Here is a 23,905-nt window from a genome sequence, read left to right on the forward strand (position 1 = left end):
AATCAAGTATTTAAAAGATTTCTGCCTTTTCTTCCTTCCTGTGATGTCATGTATGCATTTATGTAGCATACTTTTCTCTCTAATTTTTCCCTCTAATTTTGTTTGGCTCTTTTATTTTATACATCTCTATTGAAGTATAGTTGAATTATAATATGGTGTTAGTTTCAGGTAAACAGCAAAATGATTCAGTTTTATATGTGTGTGTATATATATATATGTTGTATATATAACTGGTTTCCATTATAGTTTACTGACTATATAAGCTATTAACCATAGTTTTCTGTGGTATACAGTGAAACCTTGTTGTTTATTTTATATATAGTAGTATGAAACTGTTATTCCTATACTCCTAATTTACCCCTCTCCTAATTCCCCTTTGGTATCCATAATTTTTCTTCTATATGAGTCCATTTTTATTTTGTAAACAACTTCATTTGTACTATTTTTAGATTCCACATAAGTGATACCATATAATATTAGTATTTGTCTTTCTGTTACTTATATCACTTAGTTTGATAATTTATGAGACCATCCATGTTGCTGCAAATGGCATTATTTCATTCCTTATTATACCTGATTAATATTCCATTGTACCTGTGTGTGTGTATACACACACACACATTCACCACATCTTTATTCATTCATCTGTCAATGGGCGTTTAGATTGCTTTGATGTCTTGGCCATTGTAAATAGCACTGCTATGAACATTGGGGTTCATGTATCTTTTCAAATTAGACCTTTTATCTTTTCAGGGTGTATGCCTAGGAGTGGGATTGCTGGATCATATGGTTACTCTGTTTTGTAGTTTTTAATGCAACTTCAGACTGTTTTCCATGGTGATTGCACCAACTTAGATATCCACCAACACTGTAGGAGGATTCTTTTTTCCCACACCCTCTATTTTTAATGGTAGACTTTTGGATAATGACCCAGTTAACTAGTGTGAGGAGATACTTCGTTATAGTTTTGATTTGCATTTCTCTAATAATTAGTGATGTCAAGCACGTTTTCTTGTGCCTTTTGGCCATCTGTATGTCTTGTTTGGAGAAATATCTTTTACGTCTTCTGCCCATTTTTTGACTTTTTAAAAAATTTGTTTTATTTATTGAATTCTATGCTGTTTGTATATTTTCTAAATTAATCTCTTGTTGGTCTTATTATTTGGAAATATTTTCTCTCAGTCCATAGATTGTCTGTTTGTTTTCCTTTGTTATGCATAAGCTTTTAAGTTTGATTATATCTCATTTGTTTATTTTTGTTTTATTTCTGTTGCCTTGGGAGACTGGCCTAAGAAAGCATTGGTACAATTGATGTCAGAGAATATTTTGTCTGTGTTCTCTTCTAGGAGTTTTAAATCTTTAAACCATTTTGAGTTTATTGTTGTGTATGGTATGAGGGAGTATTCTAACTTCATTGATTCATATATGGTTGTTCAGCTTTCCCAACACCATTGGCTAAAGAGACTGTTTTTTCTCCATTGTGTGTTCTTGCCCCCTTTGTTGAAGATTAATTGACTGTAGGTCTGTGGGTTTGTTTCTCGACTTTCTATACTGTCCTATTGATATATATGTCTGCAGAGTTCCAAAGAATACCACAAAGAGATAAAAAATCTTTCATCAGTGATCAATGAAAAGAAATAGAGGAAAACAAGTGAGTGCGAAAGACTAGAAATCTCTTCAAGGAAATTAGAGATACAAAGGGAGCATATCATGCAAAGATGGGCACAATTAAGGACGGAAATGGTATGGACCTAACAGAAGCAGAAGATGCTAAGAAGAAGTGGCAAGGATACACAGAAGAACTATACAAAAAAGATTTTCATAACCCAGATAACCACAATGGTGTGATCACTAAGAGCCAGACATCCTGGAATGCAAAGTCAAGTGGGCCTTAGGAAGCATCACTAACAACAAAGCAGGTGGAATTCCAGTTGAGCTATTTCAAATCCTAAGAGATGATGCTGTGAAAGTGCTGCAGTCAAAATCCCAGAATATATTGAAAACTGAGCAGTGGCCACAGGACTGGAAAAGGTCAGTTTTCATTTCAATCCCAAAGAAAGGCAATGCCAAAGAATGCTCAAACTACTGCACAATTGAACTCATCTCACATGCTAGCAAAATAAAGCTCAAAATTCTCCAAGCCAGTTTTCAATAGTACATGAACAGTGAACTTCCAGATGTTCAACCTGGATTTAGAAAAGGCAGAGGAACCAGAGATCAAATTACCAACATCTGTTAGATCACAGAAAAAGCAATAAACGTTCCAGAAAAAACATCTATTTCTGCTTTATTGACTATGCCAAAGCCTTTGACTGTGTAGATCACCACAAACTATGGAAAATTCTTAAAGAGATGGGAATACCAGATTACCTTACCTGCTTCCTGAGAAGTCTGTATGCAGGTCAAGTAGCAGCAGTTAGAACTGGACATGGAACAACAGACTGCTTCCAAATCAGGAAAGGAGTACATCAAGGCTGTATATTGTCACCCTGCTTATTTAACTTATATGCAGAGTATATCATGTGAAAAGCAGGGCTTGATGAAAAACAAGCTGGAATCAAGATTGATGGAGAAATATCAATAACCTCAGGTATGTATATGGCACCATCCCTATGGCAGAAAGTGAAGAAGAACTAAAGAGCCTCTTGATGAAAGTGAAAGAGGAGAGTGAAAAAGTTGGCTTAACTCAGCATTCAGAAAACTAAGATCATGGCATCTTGTCCCATCACTTCGTGGCAAATAGATGGGGAAAAAATGGAAACAGTAACTGATTTTATTCTTTTGGCTCCAAAATCACTGCAGATGGTGACTGCAGCCATGAAATTAAAAGACAGTTGCTCCTTGGAAGAAAAGCTACAGCCAACCTAGACAGAATATTAAAAAGCAGAGACATCACTTTGCCAACGAAAGTCCATCTAGTCAAAGCTATGATTTTTCCAGTAGTCATGTATGGATGTGAGAGTTGGACTATAAAGAAAGCTAAGCACTGAAAAATTCATGTTTTTGAACTGTGGTACTGGAGAAGACTCTTGAGAGTCCCTTGGTCTGCAAGGAGATCCAAGAAGTACATCCTAAAGGAAATCAGTCCTGAATATTCATTGGAAGAACTGATGCTGAAATTCCAATACTCTAGCCACCTGATGTGAAAAACTGACTCATTTGAAAAAACCCTGATGCTGGGAAAGATTGAAGATGGGAGGAGAAGGGGACGACAGAGGATGAGATGGATGGCATCACTGATTCAATGGACATGAGTGGTGTAAACTCCAGGAGTTGGTGATGGACAGGGAAGCCTAGCGTGCTGCAGTCCATGGGGTTGCAAAGAGTTGAACATGACTAAGCAACTGAACTGAACTGTAATATCTGTTTTTGTGCTGATCTCTTTCTTTTTTTGATTACTATAGCTTTGTATAAATACCAAAGAAAGTTCCATGATCTGATATAAAATAAGTGAAAGTCATTCAGCCATGTCCAGCTCTTTGTGACTTCATGGACTATACAGTCCATGGAATTCTCCAGGCCAGAATACTGAAGTGAGTGGCCTTTCCCTTCTCCAGGGGATCTTCCCAACCCAGGGATCAAACCCCAGTCTCCTGCAGTGCAGGTGGATTCTTTAGCAGCTGAACCACCATGGAAGTCCATGAATATTGGAGTGGGTAGTCTATCCCTTCTCTGGAGACTCTTCCTGACCCAGGAATCAAACCAGGGTCTCCTGCATTGCTGGAGGATACTTTACCAACTGAACTAAGTATGTAATAAGTTCCCATTTTTTCTTTTTTCCTGCCATGTTGTATATTCCCTTATTTATTATATTATTCCATATAATTTTCCTTATCATTTTTAGTGTATGTTGGTTTGAATAACTTTATCATTTATCTGATTTCAACAAATTAAGACATATTTGGGAATGGACTGAAAGAGGAGTGACCTTCACAGAACCTATTTTGGGGAGGACCAACTTATTTTAATCTGTGGAAGATGTAGTTGAATTACATTAGCAAGGATCATAACATGTTACTCTTTTGAAGTTAAACTTTGGAAAAGGCAGATATATGAATATTGACTAGTCTGGAGGGAACTGTTCAGATATTTCAGATTGGCTTATTCAGATACATTTCAAGTCTCTTGTACTTTGTCTAAGTACCTATTCAATTTGGCAAAGCTAAGAATTGATGCCTTTGAACTGTGGTGTTGGAGAAGGCTCTTGAGAGTCCCTTGGACTGCAAGGAGATCCAACCAGTCCATCCTAAAGGAGATCAGTCCTGGGTGTTCATTGGAAGGACTGATGCTGAAGCTGAAACTCCAATACTTTGGCCACCTCATGTGAACAGTTGACTCATTGGAAAAGACCCTGATGCTGGGAGGGATTAGGGGCAGGAGGAGAAGGGGACGACAGAGGATGAGATGGCTGGAAGGCATCACCGACTCGATAGACGTGAGTTTGAGTGAACTCCGGGAGTTAGTGATGGACAGGGAGGTCTGGCATGCTGTGATTCATGGGGTTGCAAAGAGTTGAACATGACCGAGCAACTGAACTGAACTGAAGAATATGTTCTCATTGTATTCCCTCACAGCTCAGGTTTTCATGTGACCTACTTTCTGTAAGATGGAAAGATGACTTTCTATTCCTTTTTTTTTGACAGGGTATCAAGTCCGTTTACTTTTCTCTTTTCTATGGTGTCAGTAACAGGCGGCCAGTTTCTAGTCCCCAGCTTTGTGGCTAATGCCATTCAGTGTTTTTCCAGACATGGTTCATGGCAGAGATGCTATGATCATTGAGCCAGGAGCTGAAGCAGAAGTTTCTTGATGCTCAGAGAAAAATACAAAACAAGCAATTAATGCAAGTTTAGGGTGAGTTTGTGGGTATATGGACTGAGTTGACTTGCACCAGCTGGGTGATACTTCACTGACCATAGCAGCTTCATTTATATGTATCCTCTCTATTTAAGTAACAATTAGACCATATCAGAAGCAGATAAATCCCATAGATAAGACTCTAGAAAGTCATAAGCTACAGAGATCCAAGATATATGGTTAGTAGTTGAATATAATACCATTTTTAATAGTTGGATTTAATGCATTTCTTGAGGAAAGTAAAATCTTCTCTAGGGGATACAATTGTGATTTTCAATACAGAGGCAAAATTACAATCTAGATCCATCAGGGAGAAGGCAAACAGTGTCTCATACATTTCCTGCTATATAAATCAGTAATGTATGGAGCAGAGATGATACACCAACTAAAAATGAGTACATTGAAAATTGTAAATGGACACCGAAGTCCAAAGAGAAGAGGAGAAGTGGGAGATCACAAAAGGAAAGGGAAAAAGCAATGACCTGGTGTAAGAATGGACTGTGTTGTATTCCTCTAAGAGACATGAATGGAGGCTACCAGAGTATGTCTAAGACCAACAGTAAAGAGAGAAACAGAGGAAATTTTTGTTTATAGCATTAAATTGAAATGCTATCATGTAAATCTTCCTGCTTCAGCATCAAAGTTAGGAAACAAAGAGATTTGCATCAGAAATTTGTACCTAACTTCTATGAAATGTGAAAGAAAAAGAAACATTGCCTTTTAATGCAGGTTTCATGGAAGCCTTTTTTTATGGACAATGAAGCATAAGTAACATGAAGTTTCATATTATTTTCTATGAAAACACATGTTTAACTTACAGAAGTTTATTAACATTTGAACTAACATTTTGCTTAGAATTTACATTAATGTGATGATGTTTGAAACTGTGGAATAAATAACAAAATTAGCATGACATTGGAGCCAGTTGTTGTGAAGGCAGTGTTCTGAAACTCCAGCATCCGAGTCATGGCAAAGGGAGCACCCTCCTGTCTCTGCCACTGTTCTGATGAGTTCTAGGAATTCTTTAGAAGTTCTGCTCAGAAGTTGCTCAAACCAATCCTTCAAATAAATGGGTAGAACCTATTTACATATGTCAGGTTTTTATTGGCTTACATAACCTATAGAGTTATTACTACAATATATAACTGAAAGTCCACTGCTATGTTAAGCACATTGATGAAATAAGTTGAATTATTTAAATGAATTGTTCTTTCCTAATGATAAGTTCAGTTCTTAAGACCTTAAACACAAAAATACAGAACTGAAAATATAATGCAATTAGAAAGCAGAAGCAGCTCTATAAACATTCTGGCTTTATTGAGTGAAAGTGCATATGAAATATAGTTCATTTGTTGAGTCAAATATTTATAATGTATAATTAATTGAAGAATCAATGTTATTTGAATTACTCAATTTTAGACTTACTAAAGAGTAATTGAATTGCATAATCATATTAAATAAAGAAGAAAATGTAATTAATGTTATCTTTACATTAAAACAAAGCACATCTGAATTTACACAATAATGAAAATATTCTATAAGTGGGTTTTGGCAGAGAATACAAAACTATATATATATTTGTAAAACTCATCAAAATGTCTATAGAAAAATCAATAAATTTTGCATAGGCCAATTGAGCTTCAATAAATAGAGTTAAAATGCAATCCAAATATTTGTGCTAATACACATTAATAACAAATCCATGACATTTGACCATTATTACATAATTTACTATTTAGTTAGAATAAACAATAGAAGTATTATTTAATATTTTATCAGAGTCAATAAAATCCTGTTTATCTCCCTTCAATTTGTCATTCATTTCAAGATGCTGTGAATAAAAAACTACTATGATGCAATTGTTTAGACTATTATATCATTAGGTTTTAATTTTCTTTATCTTTTGTAAAAATGATTTTCATTAGATTATTGAGGGTAGTATTTGCAAAATATTGTTATTCTGCAATATATGAGCATCATGATTGAACCAGTTCTCAAATATGACACCTGAAGTATTGTAATTATAAACAAAGAAAATACCAGTTATCATGGCTTCTAGAAAAAGCATGTTTCAATATAAAATGCGTAATGGACTCCTGGTCTAGGCAGTATGCCAGAATCATGTTTTTCTTATTCCTTCTTGCTATGCATTACTATAAATTCTGGAAGTGACACAAGATACAAAGGAGAACTCTTTGTATATCCTTTGTATTTCCTTATTCCATCACAAAGGGAAGGTGGTAAAATGATAGTGAACTACTCTGAGACACCAGGAATCAGAGGAATAGCACATCAGCAAGGCATCTTGTGTGACCCTGCCCACTGGAAGAAGGCACCCAGACCTGTAGTTTTCTAACCCCCAACCTAGCAAGAAAAGGCAGCGCAATAGACTCCTTCCTCCCTTGGGTCAATTAGGAGTCACTTTTCAAGATGCCCAGGCTTCCCTGGTGGCTCAGATGGTAAAGAGTCAGCCTGCAATGCAAGAGCTGCTGCTGCTAAGTCGATTCAGTCATGTTCGACTCTGTGCAACTCCATGGACTGCAGCCTACCAGGCTCCTCCATCCATGGGATTTTCCAGGCAAGACTACTGGAGTGGGTTGCCATTGCCTTCTCAGGTAATGCAAGAGACCTGGGTTCAAACCCTGGGTCGGGAAGATCTCCTGGAAAAAAGGAATGGCTACTCACTCCAATATTCTTGCCTGGAGAATTCCATGAAAGAGGAGCCTGGCAGGCTACAGTCCATTGGTCCCAAAGAGTCAGACACTACTGAGGGACTAACACTAGGAGCAAGTAGTCACTTGCTTTCTTTATCTAGGAATATCAAGATGCCCATGGATAATAGCATCTAGGAAAGTGCTCTTCTTCTCTGCTGTGCCCCAGTCTGTTCTCTCAGTTCAGAAACACAGAAGCAAGATTTACTCCACAGAGTTAACCAGTGATGCAAATACAATTGTTACCCTTAATTTGCAAATAAGAAAACTGAGGTAAAGAGAGGTTAATGAATTTCCAGGATCTTAACAGCAAGGAATTGATGAAGCCTGGATTTATAGCCAGTTACTCTGACTCCAGAAATGACATTGTTCCCTATGATGGAAAAATGCCTGAGTGGAGAGTAGTGTCACTTAAGGCAAAGGAAGAGCGTCTTCGTTCTTGAATTATGTGAAATGAATAAGATAGGAAATAGACAATTCATGTGTTTTGTTTAAACTGTATTGAAAAATTTGAGTGTAATAGAGGCAGTTAAAAAATAACATAAACAGGAACTGAACGTGGAAACATAAAATCTGGATTTATAACCTGGATTTGTCATTTATGACCTGCACTTGGGCAAATTAACTAGTCTTCTTAACCTTAACATTGTAAACTGGGCATAATGACCTTAACCCTAAACAGAGGCTGTGAGTACCAACCAGGATAGTGCCTATCATCTGTACGGTGCAGTTAAGAGGGTGGGCTTGTACCCAAGCATCTGGTTCTGCCACATGTCATGTATGCAACTGCAGACAAGTTAATTAGCTCATGATGCCTCAGTTTCCTTTCTGGTAAATGGGATGTTTGGCTCAGGAGTTGAAAGCATGGATGTTGGAGCCAGATGCTTGGCTTTGAGTAAATTATTTACTGACTTGGACAAGTTCCTTAACTTTTTTGGATTTCAATCCCCTATGTGTAAAATGAGAATTAAACTGTACCTACTTCAAAAAAAAAAAAAAAAAAAGAAATGAAGGGAAAGAAGATACTGCAGTCATTTCAACAGTGACAATTAGAATGCGGAATGAAATGTTACCTTTGGAGTCAGTAATAATGGTGCCACTGGTGACCTAAGACAGGATGATCTATGGGAGGCCAGTTGTAGCTTAAGATATGGGGAAGTTGGAATGAAGAAACTAGTGTGTGTGTGTCAGGGCTTGGGGGCGTGCAAGTGTGTGTTCATATGTATCTGTGTGTGTTGTAAGAGTACAGACTTGAGTAAACTTTAAATGATGATAGAGGAAAGAATTCTAAAAGGGAGAGTTAAAGGACATATCAGTGAGAGGCATAACTGACGTACCTAGGACTCTGAGGAGTTTGGAGACGATAATATTGCAACAACGTTAGTAGGATTAGGTGTGTATGTGTGTGTGTTTCAGTCTCAGTTGTGTCTGACTCTTTGTGACCCTAAAAACTGTACTCCCCCAGGCTTCTCTGTCCACGGGGTTTCCCAGGCAAGAATACTGGAGTGGGTTGCCATTTTCTTCTCCAGGGGATCTTCCTGATCCAGGGATTGAACTCAAGTCTTCCTCATTGGCAGGCAGATTCTTTACTACTGAGCCACCAGGGAAGCCATACATATTGCATGCTTCCAAGGAAGTTGCCCAAATTAAAGAAAATTAATTCAGAGTTTGGATGTGAAGAGAATCAGAAGCTTGTTACTGAATTCAGTTCAGCTCAGTTCAATCACTCACTCATGTCCGACTCTTTGCGACCCCATGAATCACAGCACACCAGGCCTCCCTGTCCATCACCAACTCCCGGAGCTCCCCCAAACTCATGTCCATTGAGTTGTGATGCCATCCATCCATCTCATCTCTGCTTTTTAATATGCTATCTAGGTTGGTCATAACTTTCCTTCCAAGAGTAAGCGTCTTTTAATTTCATAGCTGCGATCACCATCTGCAGTGATTTTAGAGCCCAAAAAAATAGTCTGACACTGTTTCCACTGTTTCCCCATCTATTTCCCATGAAGTGATGAATGCTGCTAAGTCACTTCAGTCATGTCCGACTCTGTGCGACCCCATAGATGGCAGCCCACCATGCTCCCCTGTCCCTGGGATTCTCCAGGCAAGAACACTGGAGTGGGTTGCCATTTCCTTCTCCAGTGCATGAAAGTGAAAAGTGAAAGTGAAGTTGCTCAGTCGTGTCCGACTCTTAGCGACCCCATGGACTGCAGTCTACCAGGGGTGGGGTGCCATTGCCTTCTCCAATGAAGTGATGAATAGACAACCTTAAATTAGTAATAAAACTGTGATTAAATAAGTAAAATTTATAAGATATTTTAATTGATTTTTTAAATATAACAGTTCTAAGCTGTATATCATAGTCTTTTAATTGGTAATCAATTTTTATGATATCTCAATTAGTTTTACTTTTGTTTTATTACCTGGTGATTTTAACTGAACTTCTCTAAAAGAGTGGTTTGTACAATACTCCATGGTATTTACTCTGCTGCTAATGGAATATAATACTCAAGGCCAGAAAATTGATGCAGAATTGAAAACTCCAGCTAGATTCTTAAATTTAATATTTACTCAAATCTCAAAATGTATATTAACTTGAGCAAGTACCTAATAGGTTATTCAATAACAGATAAGCTGATTGAGTTATTGAAATAAATCTATCACTCTAGGAGTTTGAAAGTATTTTAACAATAAACTGTACAGACTTTTCATTTCTAATATAAGTATATTGGTATCCAGTACCCTCACAGTTATAATGAAATAATAGAAATAAGGTTGCCATAATACATATATTGTGACAGTCAAATGAAATTCCTATATTCATACTCACTCTTGAAACAGACTATTGTAGCAACTCTCTATTCATATTCATTTATTTGTAATCATGTCCCAAAGCATGGTAGCTGAAAATGATCATGTATACAGTTGACTTTAAGAATGTTAGAATTATGAAATATTGATTAATTTTAAAAGGACCATGTTGACCCTATTTTAGACATATTGTTCACATATATACATTTGGAAATATCATTGATACTGTACAGTTCAAGGCACCATCTGTTCTATAAGCTCATAGATTTTCATCTTACAAACCAACACCAATTGCTTTAAATTGGTACCAAAAATCAATTTAAATTGTTTTTAATATTTTGCCTGTAAGAAATATTAAATACAGAAAACATAAATGCAATATTAAAATCACCAAGAACAGATATAAATTCTCCCAGCTTTATAGTTGCCTGCTAGTGTAAGTGACATTATACAGATAATATCTCGCAGAGCAGCAAACATATTAGTATGTGTAATGAGGGGTGACAGAGGATGAGATGATGGGATGGTATCATTGAAACAATAGACATGAATTTGAGTAAACTCTGAGAGATAATGCAGAACATTGAAGCCTGGCATGCTGCAGTTTATGGGGTCTCAAAGAATTGGGCATGACTTAGGGACTGAACAACCACAATGAAAGTACATTATTGATTTTCAGTGTTTATCTTCATTTGACAGGAATGTATGTTAAAAAAAAAAAAAAAGCCATGAAAAGAAAGAAAAAAATAAACATTGGGTCTTACTTGCAGTTTTCATTTATATCCTCAAGTAAATTGTCAGAATTGTTCATGGTAGTTTCAAGTTAAAGTATTTTTTGAAAAACTTTCTGAAAGCAGTAGCATGTTCTGATTGGATCGCAAAATTCCACTCCTTTAAGTAGACTAGCCTCATTCCTCAAGAAGTTATATTATGAGCTTTGTGATCATTCAAACTTAGAAAAGATGTGTGATAGCAAGTCACTGTCTGCTGATATATAGATAAATAAAGGATGCATAAATAATTGAAGAGTTTGGGACAGCTGGGTGTCTGTAGCAATTGAAGCAGAGAAAGTCACACTGTGAAGCTTTGAACTAAATCATCTTGTTCACATAAACTGATGGGGTAATTGAGAGAATAAAAAAGGGACAATACATATATTATAGGAAATGCTTGTCTCTGACATATGATTCACTATGCTATGCTATGCTAAGTCACTTCAGTCATGTCCAACTCTGTGCAACCCCATAGACGGCAGCCCACCAGGCTCCCCCGTCCCTGGGATTCTCCAGGCAAGAACACTGGAATGGTCTGCCATTTCCTTCTCCAATGCATGAAAGTGAAAATGAAAGTGAAGTCGCTCAGTCGTGTCCAACTCTTAGCGACCCCATGGATTGCAGCCTAACAGGCCCCTCCGTCCATGGGATTTTCCAAGCAAGCGTACTGGAGTGGAGTGCCATTGCCTTCACTAGGAATTTATTATTAATACTTATATTATTTATGTGGATTGTTTTTAAGTTCCTTATAAGTCTATCACAAACAATTTAGAAAAATTCACAGTATGCCTGGAGAGGGAATAGCACTATCATACCCATCATTTTGGGCTTCCCTGGTAGCTCAGCTGGTAAAGAATCTGCCTGCAATGCAGGAGACCCAAGTTTGATTCCTGGGTCAGGAACATCCCCTGGAGAAGGGAATGGCTACCCACTACAGTATTCTTGGGCTTACCTGGTGGCTCAGCTGGTAAAGAATCTGCCTGCAATGCAGGAGACCTGGGTTCAATCCCTGGGTCAGGAACATCCCCTGGAGAAGGGAATGGCTACCCACTACAGTAGTCTGGCCTGGTGAATTTCCATGAACTATCCATGGAGTCGCAAAGAGTCAAACATGACTGAGTGACTTTCACTTCACATTCACACATCATTTTAAAAGCCTTTGACTGTTGTTAAGTATTAAGTTTTCTGATACTCTTTTTTGTACATCTTTTCTCCACAGAAAGAGGAAATAGGAATAGAAATTTAAATCATTTGTCCTTCAGTCATATAATAATATTGTGATTCTCATTCTGCAATAGACTTAATAGGGTATCACTGAGGGAGAATGCTTCTGATTAGTCATATTCCATTATTTCAGACATTCATTTTCTTTCACCTCACAAAAATCATATCATAAATGCATTTTTAATGTACCTGTAAAAATTGAATTATTTATCCAATGCTTTGTATCATTCTGATAAATTAGATCATCAAGAAATAATTTTTATTTCCAAGGCAGGAAGTCATATGAAGAACAATTCTAGGACTCAAAAGTCTGTGTATACCTATGTCTGTATAAGTTAGGTAGCATGCAAAATATGCTTATAAGCTTTTAAATTATTTACATATGTTGTGTCCATATTTGTGTTTGAGTCTCATTCTCATATATATATTATATTTTCTTGTATATATGCATGCACACATTATATATTAATATATGTATTCTTAAATGTATACATGAATATATAGATTTATTATATTCCTCAAAAGAATCACTCCAAGTATCAAAGATTCCTATGAATTTTCATTAATAACTGATACTAAATTTTAAAGAATATATTGCGTGCATGATTTATCAAATACAATATAAAATATCATAGAAATTGCTCTTTAGAATATACTTTATGATAAAAACCACATAAAATTAAACTGTAAATGATAATAGAGGCAATGGGCATATTGATGTTCATTATAAAATTACATCACCTACTTTGAGTGTCTGCAAATCTTTATAATGAAATGTTTTGAAAGAAGTACAATAAAAGTAAGTGTATAATATGGTGCATTTTTACAAAATATTGCACTATTATAACCAGCTCCCAAATCAGGACATAAAGCATCACCAGAATCAAATAAAAGCCCCCTCTATTCACTTTAAGTAACTGATTTCCTCAGTCTCAACTTATTACAAAACCAGTTTTTTCAGTCTAAATTTTATGTAGATAGACTTGCACATATTTTACTCTTTGGAGTTTATCTCAATATTATATTTGTGAGGACCATACCTATTACATTCTCCTGTTAGTGAATTTTTTTCTCTCTAGTTCTTAGCTGTTATTCACAGTGCTGTTATATTATTTTACTGCTTTGTGTACCTGTGTGTGTATGTGCACGTGTGAATATGTGTCTGCATTTCTGTTGAATACTGTAGCAGACAGTAAGACGTAGCAGCCCAGGTCCAGGAATAATGGCTGCCAGTTGCAAGGTCTTTGGTAGCAAACAGCTCCTGGCTGTCACCTCCTTCATGGTCTGCCCGAGATACAGAGAGCTATTTTCCCTGTGGTCATGCCCTGCCTGGGAAACATACATCTGAATACATACAGAGTGAATTGAGGAAATGGAAGCCTGGGTCATTTCAACTGTTGAGACAATTTTTTAAGGCAACTTCTCCTTCCAGAACATTCCACAGAACTGGTTCAGGTTTTGTTGAAACTTGCTTTGCAGCTCAACTTTTGACTCTGTTCTAATCTGCTTCCTTCCACTTTCTCTGTAAGTACCCATTCTCATAAACTTCATGCAGTCCCAAATTTCATTTCCACCCTAAACTCCATCTCCCTGTTGGCTCCACAGGGCCAAAACTCTAGCATGCATAAACCTGGAAATAGAAGCACTGCATCACAGCTCTGCATACTTTCGCCTTTAAGTGAAAGTATTGCCACTTAATTTTCCAAAGTGTGTGCGCCAGTGTCACCACTACCACGAGGAAATGAGATCTCAGAGTATTTCATATCTTTGTCTGTAGTTCATATATTCCTTTCTTCATTTCATTAATAGCCATGCTGTTGTGGGTGCCATGGTATTGTGGTTTCAGTGTACATTTATTTAGTAATAATATTGAGCACTTTTCTTATTCTTATTACTAAGCTGGGCATCCAGTATATGATCTCTTCATATATTTTGCTGATTTGTATTGCAATTTGTATTGACTATCTTTCTTTTATATTTAAAAAATTTGGCATATGGAAGTTTATGTATTTTGACTTTTAGTTCATTGTCAGAAATTTATACTGCCTTGATTTCTTCTTGCTCTACAAACTGTGCTCAATCTCAGGGTTGTTTTTTAGTAACAAATAAATTTTTCTTTTCAGTATCTCCAAATAATTCCTTTAGTACTTTTGTGTCTAAGAAATGCACATCTTTCTAGGGTCATGACAATAGTCTCATATGTTTTCTTTTCAAAGTTTTATAGTTTTACATTTTTATGAAGATATGCAAGCAATCTGAAGTGTGCTTTTGTGTACTGTGATAGAAGTTAATATATGTATTTTCAAGTGATAATTCAGTTAATAACTTCTTTTATTAAAATGTCCATCCTACCCTCTTTGCATGGCAGTATCATAGTTATCAGTATAATCAGGTGATCATACATATGTGTATGTCTACGGGACTCTTTCATTGCTCTATTTCTGTAATAGAAATTAGAAAATGTCCAAATTCACACTAATACCACACTATGTTAATTACTATAGCTTTATAATGGATGTTGATAACCCTTATTTTAAAATATATAGCTTTTCCTCTTTTTCATGTTGTCTTTTTATTTTTGATTTTTTGTATTTCAAAAAAAAATGTTTAGAAACATGTGTGTCAGTTTGCACATGCACATTTACCGACCTAATCTCTAGATCCCATCAGGAAAAATTCATGTATTTCCAATATAGGTTCCAATAATCAGTGAATATGTTATAGCCTTCCTTTATTTACAGTTTATTTACTTATCTCAACATTTAGTTAGAATTTACAAGATAAAGCTCTTATACATAATACATTTTTAAGCTTTTTTTCTTTTTGTCATTAAAAATGACTATTTTTTCTTGTTTGTTGCTGCATTCCATTTGCAAGAATTTTTGAGGTTATTTTGCATCTCTGTTTATAACAGAATTGAAAGTGTGATTTCTGTTCTGTTTAATGTTCTTTCAGTATCAAGTTTATACTGGCCTAATTAAAAGGATCAGCATTTTCTGACTTCTACTTAGAATATGAAAAGCTAAAGATTGTCACTCTGACATTAAAAATAAGGGGGGAAAAAGATAATCTAAGAAACCTTGAATGCATTAGAGAGCTGAGATTGGAAGGCAACCCAACTAGTCTGAAATCTACGAATAAACACAAACTTTCAAGGGGTAGATATGAACGGAAGTACTGGCTTACTTGGAGCTGAACAGCAGAAAAATATGGGAGCTCTATAAAAGCAGATAAGTTAAATGAATTGCTCAAAGCCAACTATTAACTAAAGTGTATAAAGTATCTGGGAGCCACAGATTCTTTAAAAAATGGGTTTTCATAGAGTTGTGGCTCTTCTTTTCAGACAGCAGTATAAAAGACAGGTTTTAGACAGAAGCTATTTAACTATATTAAGCAAAAGATAATTTTAGTATTGCTGCTGATGAACATCTGATATGGTATTACCATAGAGCTAAAGTTACTGCTTCCCAGAAAATAAACTAAGGGCCATGTGGGATGGATTTACATTGTTGTTTTGAACAGTGAAGAGGAACTCTGAAGCCCTGAAGTTTTGAAGGTACAGCAGTTTAATTATTTTTAATTTACACTGCATGGTTGAAATATTCAACTTTTCTATTTACCAGTTGCTTAGTGGTAAAACAGTATCACAAGCATTTGTAATGCATCAGTTAAGAATGCCATTAAGAAACAGAATGTGGGAATGAAATTAATACGGTACTATATTACACACAATCTAAGAAATATTTGTTGGTTTAATGTTTTAATGATTTCAGTGTTGTCATCTAGCCAGTTCTTTCAACTTCACACTGATACTTTTACAATAACTCCTAGAGTTCTAAGCATCACATCTTCACACGACAATATTCAAAGGCAGTACAATATTAGCTTCTCTACTATGTCCTACTTGAATTGTTTTCTCAGAAACACCTCTGGATTTAACCTTAGTTGTTATTGACTAGAGATGTGATATAATTGTGTCAATCCAATCATTGGCAAGGAAACAGAAATGCCATTCTTGCCTTATACTAATCAGCATCTACCATTTACTCAGAGCACAAATAAAGCAATGATTCTCTTAGTAAGGAAGTAGAAGGAGGGTGATGGCTATTTTGTTAGTAGCCAAGCAAGAATATTACTTTAAATTACAAGTTATATGTTTAAGTATCTCACAATATAGTATCACTCTGAGCAAAAACTCTTTTCTGAAACCTTTCAACCTTATTGCTAGTGTAGCATTGATAACAGTTACATGCAATTAGCTGAGTCAAGGCTAGTCTATTGGCAGGAGAACTGTAGGTAGCAATTGTACATAAACACATGTGATTTGGAGGTTAAAAAAAAATCATTAATCTATGGAAGAAAGCTTCTCTTTCTATGAAAGTGAAAGTGTCTCAGTCGTGCCCAACTCTTTGGGACTCCATGGATTACTGGAGTGGGTAGCAATTCCCTTCTCCAGGATACCTTCCCAACCCAGGGATTGAACCCAGGTCTCCCTCATTGCTGGTGGATTCTTTACCATCTCAGCCACCAAGGAAAACACAAATAATGTGTAAGCTTTTAAAGATGTTTTTAAATACGCTTATAAAAATCTGTGAGATATTTATCTCAGCTCCCTATATCTTCCTATTTCAATATACTAGGAATTAAGCTTGACTTTGCTTCAAAGGCATTTAAATTACAATAAGAGATGATCAACTTAGACTAAGGAACTCCAGTTCATTAAAAAATATGTTTTAAAAATTGATAAGTATCAGGCCTTCCAGACTGATAAATACCAGATTCCATACCAAGATTTCCCATCACCAAAAAGAATGTAATAATCCCCTATGTAGTCAATCACTTTTGTAATCTTTATGGCACCCATTGGCATAGGCTACAATGTATAACCAGCTGACCCTTCTGATTGTGAATCATGGCTGTAACCTGATTGTATCTCCTTTTAACATTTTCCAGGCTAGGTTTAAGGAATCTGGGGAGGTGGGCTTGGGCACATACACTTAAGGTACTTAAGGCTCTCACAAAAGTCAGTCAGGGTCCCTGGCTAAAGACGAAACTGCCCCGGACCTGCCAGTATAATAAACTGCAGCCCACTATCCATGCAGTTCTGCTGAGTGAGTTTGTTTCCTGGAGCATTTGGCTATGACAAGTTAACTGGCAGTGAGTATGTCATTCGGCTATAACAAGTTAACCAGCAATGAGCCTCTTCCATAGGCTTACAATTAAATATTAACATTATGTATATTAATTTGGCCAGATATTTTCCATTTTGATTTAAATATATAAACAAGTGGAAGAAACAAGAATACTTCCTAGTCTAGATTGTTGTGAGAGTAAATAATGTAAAGCATAATAGAATATTCTAAACATAAATTGTAAGTTTCCAGAAAAAAAAAAAATCAATACAGGATGAAGTTTGGGAGAAAATTCGTAACCTTGAAAATGATTAAATATTGGATAGGTGTAGACTCTAAAGGAGATTTATCATGCCAGGAAATGAAAACAGATTGAGAAAGGAGTCATATGAGGAATAAGGCATGTGAGCAAGGAAATGCTTTTGACCTGAAGAGAGTCTTTGTGTAAATAAGTAATTACAATTAGAATTCTTTAAAACTGTTTAACTTTTAAAAGATATAAAGTTTATTTTTGAAATTAATGAATCTGGAGATGAGATGAAAAATTATGTTGAAGTAGAAAGAGTTGAAGGATTTTTTTTTTACTTTAGAGAAGAATTCAAATGCTAGCTGTATTTCAGTATTTGAATTACTATCTTGTGGAACAAAGATACTTCAAGAAAACTTAAACAAAGTTAATGTAAAGACAAAAATACATACGTCATCAGCAACAACAGTTAAATGATTATATTTACCATTGAAGGCTTAAATAAGAAATTGACTAAAAGGTTGAAGAGATATTTTGACCTTTAAGAATGATTTTAACACTGAGATTTTGTAGTTACTTTGACTTTAGACACTTGAGTTCATTTGGGAAAACTAAATATGGTCTGCCTTTACCTAATTCACTCTGGCAACAATTGTTTTTTCTTTATTTTTGTTTCCTTTATCCTGTCTAAACATTATTTTTCCTGATTGAGAGTGCAGAAAAAGTGAATTAATTCATGCATAAGCTTTACTTTTTTATTTCATATTTTAAATTTCTATCTTACATTATTTCTAATATTATTTACATTTTCTATTTTTTTAATTTTATACACATATATTCCTCTATTTTATTTTTATTTTAAATAAATCTTGGGCATATCATAGAATGTCACTTGTATAGTTCATGTTATACAGAAAGTATTGATGTTTTTAGTGTCCTGTATGTACATCTAATAAAATTGTTGCAAAGTCTGGAAAAGTAGGCATTTTATTTTTTACCCTTATAGAAGGCACTTTTATACAGTTTATTATTTTAATAGGATATAAACATGCAATATTTACAGTTAAACATAGGAGGAATTATCCTTCTGCCTTGTGATTTGCTCTAGTATGTCAATGCATCTCCAGTTAAAGAATATTTAGGTGACTTTCTCCCTGCTATTCCCTTATACTAAGATCTTGGGATATGAATCTTTGTCTTAAATATTCTTCCATATTGCACATTCTGGGTAAAGTAAAGACTCTATACTGAGTAAAGTCCACATCTCCTTTTTGTGAGGAGTAATGTACTTAATTCGAAGAAGGCAATGGCACCCTACTCCAGTACTCTTGCCTGGAAAATCCCATGGAAGGAGGAGCCTGGTGGGCTGCAGTCCATGGGGTCGCTAAGAGTCGGACACGACTGAGCCACTTCATTTTCACTTTTCACTTTCATGCATTGGAGAAGGAAATGGCAACCCACTCCAGTGTTCCTGCTGGAAAATCCCTGGGACGGAGGAGCCTGGTGGGCTGCCGTCTATGGGGTCACACAGAGTAGGACACAACTGAAGCAAATTAGCAGCAGCAGCAGCAATGAACTTAGTTATGAGTAGTTTGTAGTACTTGATACTGAAGTTTCTAAAGGCAGATCCCCTGACTGTACCATTTACTAGTTCTATAAATTAGGCAAACTTCTCACCTTCTCTGCATTTCAGCTACTAACTGTAAATGATTTAATTATCATTAAGTTCTTAGAAGAGAGCCTAACAAGTACTCTTTAAATGTTGAAAGTGTTAGTTGCTTAATCCTTTCTAACTCTTTGGGATCCTGTGGACTGGATCCTGGAGCCACCAGGCTCCTTTTTCCATGGAATTTTCCAGGTAAGAATACTGGAGTCGGTAGCCATTCCCTTCTCCAGGGGATCTTCCTGACCCAGGGATGGAACCCAGGTCTCCTGCATTTAAGGCAGATTCTTTACCATCTGAACTAGCAGGAAGCCCCTCTTCCCTGTTAATGCTAATGGTTAGTAGCTCAAATGGTAAACAATCTGCCTTCAATGAGGGAGACTGGGGTTTGATCCCTGGGTCATAAAGATTACCCATAGAAGGGAATGGCAACCCACTCCAGTATTCTTGCCTGGAGAATTCCATGGACAGAGGAGCCTGCTGGGCTGTAGTCCATGGGGTCGCAAAGAGTCAGTTATGGCTGCATGACTAAAACACATACACAGGATTACCATCCTTTGCATCTTGCTTTCACACATGGCTATCTTTTTTTTTTTTTTTTTCATAGCTTTAATCTAACAGTTACATGATAAAAATACTCCAAGAAGAACCAAACTATATAGCAACGGACAAACATGCATGAGAGATTCTGTGCACTCGATGCAGCTGGCAGAAAAACTAGTTAAAATGCTAATTAGAACAAATTTGGTCTTTAAAATATCAGTTCCTTTCCTTTAAAAAAAACTATAGATGTATGTTAACATGATCTCTTTATACCCCAAGCTACTCTGCTGCTACTGCTGCTGCTAAGTCGCATCAGTCGTGTCCAACTCTGTGCGACCCCATAGACGGCAGCCCACCAGGCTGCCCCGTCCCTGGGATTCTCCAAGCAAGAACACTGGAGTGGGTTGCCATTTCCTTCTCCAATGCATGAAAGAGAAAAGTGAAAGTGAAGTCGCTCAGTCGTGTCCGACTCTTCGCCACCCCATGGACTGCAGCCTACCAGGCTCCTCTGTCCATGGGATTTTCCAGGCAAGAGTACTAGAGTGGGGTGCCATCACCTTCTCCGCCAAGCTACTCTACCTAATACCAAAGACCAACCCCTGTCAATAGTTCCCCCTTACCCCGCTACTGCCCAGTGAATTCAGCCTGGTTGTTTTTAAAATTTCTGATTAAGATTCTGATTAAAATTTCTGATTAAGTCAGGGAAGCACATTGGTAGACTTGGCAACAACCACATTGTGCTACTTAAAGACAACAGATCATTTGCACTTGAGTTTTCAGGAATATCTAGGCTTGAGATGTCAGGTTGCAGAGGAAAATTAAAGACACTAGAAGCTGGGCTTCTGAGGGACCAGGTGACTGCACTTTGTAATGTGTTTCTATTTTCAGTAGCTCAGAACTGTAACTTTCATATTACTTACCATTGACTTTCTTTTAACAGTTTTCAGTTCAGTTCAGTTGCTTAGTCATGTCAGACTCTTTACGATTCCATGAACTGCAGCACGCCAGGCCTCCCTGTCTATCACTAACTCCCAGAATTTACTCAATCTCAGTGTCAGTGATTACATCCAACCATCTCATCCTGTCGTCCCCTTCTCCTCTCACCTTCAATCTTTCCCAGCATCAGGGTCTTTTCAAATGAGCCAGTTATTCACATTAGGTGGCCAAAGTATTGGAGTTTCAGCTTCAACTTCAGTCCTTCTAATGAACACCCAGGACTGATTTTCTTTAGGATGAACTGGTTGGATCTCCTTGCAGTCCAAGGGACTCTCAAGAGTCTTCTTCAACACCACAGTTCAAAACCATCAATTCTTCAGTGCTCAGCTTTCTTTGTAGTCCAGCTCTCACATCCATACATGACTACTGGAAAAACCATAGCCTTGACTAGATGGACCTTTGTTGGCAAAGTAATGTTTCTGCTTTTTAATATGCTGTCTAGGTTGGTCATAACTTTCCTTCCAAGGAGTAAGCGTCTTTTAATTTCATGACTGCAGTCACCACCTGCAGTGATTTTGGAGCCCAGAAAAATATGTCTGCCACTCTTTCCACTGTTTCCCCATCTGTTTGCATGAAGTGATGGGACCAGATACCATGATCTTAGTTTTCTGAATGTTATACTTTAAGCCAACTTTTTCACTCTCTTCTTTCGCTTTCATCAAGAGGCTCTTTAGTTCATTTTCACTTTCTGCCATAAGGGTGGTGTCATCTGCATACCTGAGGTTATTGATATTTCTCCCAGCAATCTTGATTCCAGATTGTGCTTCATCTAGCCCAGCATTTCTCATGATATACTTTACATATAAGTTAAATAAGCAGGGTGACAATATACAGCCTTGATGTACTCCTTTCCCTATTTGGAAACAGTCTGTTGTTCCATGTCCAGTTCTAATCATTGCTTCCTGACCTGCATACAGATTTCTCAAGAGGCAGGTCAGGTGGTCTAGTATTCCCATCTCTCTCAGAATTTTCCACAGTTTATTGTGGTCTACACAGTTAAAAGCTTTGGCATACATAGTCATTAAAGCAGAACTAGATATTTTTCTGGAACTCTCTTGTTTTTTTGATGATGCAGCAGATGTTGGCAATTTGTTTTCTGGTTCCTCTGCCTTTTCTAAAACCAGCTTGAACATCTAGGTGTTCACGGTTCACGTACTGTTGAAGCCTGGCTTGGAGAATTTTGAGTGCCCAGAGGAGCATCAGCCATGGGTGGCCACAGAAACTGCTCAGGAGCATGTCTGGTTGTGCCAGCATCTCATGGGTGGACCCCGCCACCCCCTCAGGCCCACTCCCAGTGGGACTGTGCCACCAGGGCCTGGGTGGCTTGCCCCTCATCTCCATCCCCAGATGCTCCGGGCGCCAGCCATGCTGTGCTGCCGCCTGGTGCGTACAGGCTTTGGATGGCGGTGGTTTTCTAGACGACAAACAGTGGCTCAGCACCATGTGTCAGTATTACAGGGCAGCCGGACAGTGGAACCACTTCCAAGACCATGATTATTTCCGCCCTTGGAGTCCAGGAAAGGCCTTCAACTGGGGAGATGTTTTGGTGTTTTGATGGTTCAAGATAGGTCAGTAAGTGTGAAATTTGACTGTAACTATGCATGGTGCTGGAGCGATGAGTGGCTAAGAGGAGATACGCCACGTCCAAGGTCAGAGAAACCCCAGTAAGATGGTAGGCACTGAAAGAGGGCATAAAAGGACAGACAGACTGAAACCAAAGTCACAGATAACTAACCAATCTAATCACATGGACAACAGCCAGGTCTAACTCAGTGAAACTGTGAGACATGCCCTGTGGGGTCACTCAAGATGGACGGGTCATGGTGAAGAGTTCTGAAAAACTGTGGTTCTCTGGAGAAGGGAATGGCAAACCACTTCAATATTCTTGCCTTGAGAACCCCATGGAAAGTAAGAAGAGGCAAAAAGATAGGACACTGAAAGATTAATTCCTCAGGTGGGTAGGTGCCCAATATGCTACTGGAGATCAGTGGAGAAAGAATGAAGACAGAGCCAAAGCAAAAGCAACACCCAGTTGTGGATGTGACTGGTGATAAAAGCAAGGTCCAATGCTGTAAAGAACAATATTGCATAGGAACCTGGAATGTTAGGTCCGTAAATCAAGGCAAATTGGAAATGGTCAAACAGGAGATGGCAAGAGTGAACATCAATGTTTTAGGAATCAGTGAACTAAAATGGAATGGAGTGGGTGAATTTAACTCAGATGACCATTATATCTACTACTGTGGGCAGGAATCCCTTAGAAGAAATGGAGTAGTCATCATAGTCAACAAGAGAGTCTGAAATGCAGTACTTGGATGCAATCTCAAAAACAGCAGAATGATCTTTGTTCGTCTCCAAGGGAAACCATTCAATATCATGATAATCCAAGTCTATTCCCCAACCAGTAATGCTGAAAAAACTGAAGTTGAACAGTTCTATGGAAATCTACAAGACCGTTTAGAACTAATAACCCAAAAAGATGCTCTTTTCATTATATGGGGCTGGAATGAAAAAGTAGAAAGTCAAGAAACACCTGGAGTAACAGGCAACTTTGGCCTTGGAGTACAGAATGAAGCAGGGCAAAGGCTAATAGCATTCTGCCAAGAGATCACACTGGTCATAGCAAACACCCTCTTCCAACAACACAAGAGAAAACTCTACATGTCGACATCATGAGGTGGTCAACAATGAAATCAGATTGATTGTATTCTTTGCAGCCAAAGATGGAGAAGCTCTATACAGTCAGCAAAAACAAGACCAGGAGCTGACCGTGGCTCAGATCATGAACTCCTTATTGCCAAATTTAGACTTAAATTGAGGAAAGTAGGGAAAACCACTAGACCATTTAGGTATGACCTAAATCAAATCCCTTATGATTATACAGTGGAAGTGAGAAATAGATTTAAGGGACTAGATCTGATAGATAGAGTGCCTGATGAACTATGTGT

Source organism: Bison bison, unplaced genomic scaffold, assembly GCF_000754665.1.
Source record: "Bison bison bison isolate TAMUID 2011002044 unplaced genomic scaffold, Bison_UMD1.0 scf7180017864465, whole genome shotgun sequence".
Lineage (NCBI taxonomy): Eukaryota > Metazoa > Chordata > Mammalia > Artiodactyla > Bovidae > Bison > Bison bison.